The sequence below is a fragment of the Arachis hypogaea genome, chromosome 16 (genome assembly GCF_003086295.3).
Source record: "Arachis hypogaea cultivar Tifrunner chromosome 16, arahy.Tifrunner.gnm2.J5K5, whole genome shotgun sequence".
NCBI lineage: Eukaryota > Viridiplantae > Streptophyta > Magnoliopsida > Fabales > Fabaceae > Arachis > Arachis hypogaea.
Genome location: NC_092051.1, coordinates 51,647,302 through 51,648,427, shown reverse-complemented (window position 1 = coordinate 51,648,427; position 1,126 = coordinate 51,647,302). Strand labels below are relative to the sequence as shown.

Genomic DNA, 1,126 nt, shown 5'->3' with positions numbered 1-1,126 from the left:
ATGCCTTCTTATCTTCTTGCAGTGCTTTAATCTGAAGCAAAGATGGGTGTTAGGATTATCATTTTATATAATTCTTCTACTTTTCAATATAATCATACCTCATTTTTATACAACTTGATCTCATCCTCAAGAGGAGTGATCACACTCTCAAATGGAATATAATCATCATCCTTCTAATCTAAATGTACCCTTCTAAGAGCTGCTTCTGCTGCATATTGCGCAGCCAAGGCATCTTTCTTTTCTTCTGTCAATTTCTTTATTTCTAGATTCTTCACATGAACAGATTTTGAAGTAAATGGATTTTATAACTTAGCATTGTTTGACATGCTTCTATCTATATTACAATCTATACTGTTACTATATCAGTGTACCTTGTCCTTAAGATGATTCTCAATTGTTCTAAGTTTCTGATCCAGTTTACTAACTTCATTTCTCAGCTAGAATTGGAGAAAACTTAAGTTTCAATCTACTAATAGTGTAATCATAAATAAATAAATAAACTAAGCATTAAAAGTACCTCTTCTATGGCCTTATCCTTCAGAGCTTCAGTTGCCCTTAAGGCCTTGACTTCACCCTGGCAAGTTTCAAGTTCCTTACTCTTTTCTGCAATGGTTTCACAACTTAGTTATCATGTTAATAGATGAATACACACTGAGATATGAAATTCTCATACCATATTCATTTTCATTTGGAGTGAACAAAAGTATAGGCAATCATTTTCCTATGTTGTGACTCATTTATTATATAATTGAAGTTAATGATTCCTGTGATGAACAAACAAAAGTATTTTTTTTACAATCAATCCAACTTTAGCATCAGAGAGAATAGATAATTCTTTAGCTTTCTTTAGAAATCCATTCCTTCTCTTCGAAAATGTTACTTGCCGACTCGTTGAATTGTCGATCCTTCGAATCGCAATCTTTCCTCGCCCCATCGCAATCAATTTTAGGGTTCCTATCTCCTCAAATTAAACATCTCCTTTGATTTGACCTGCTAGATCACGAGTCAACAAATTCATTAAGATCAATTAGCTATTCAACTCTCATGGAGCTAATTGGATTAAAACTTCTACAGATTTAAAGAGAGAATTAGTTCATTTTTACTAAACTCTGACTCTTCCAATTTG

At 32.8% G+C, this 1,126-nt stretch overlaps 1 long non-coding RNA gene across 1 annotated transcript; it reads right to left on the bottom strand.

Annotated features, from left to right (window-relative positions):
* Positions 1-665, bottom strand: LOC140179794 (uncharacterized). The gene is made up of 4 exons (XR_011873618.1): positions 518-665; positions 372-437; positions 99-269; positions 1-31 (listed from the first exon to the last, which is right to left on the bottom strand). It is a non-coding gene; the product is annotated as an uncharacterized lncRNA (long non-coding RNA).
* Between the last annotated feature and the right edge of the window lie 461 nt (positions 666-1,126).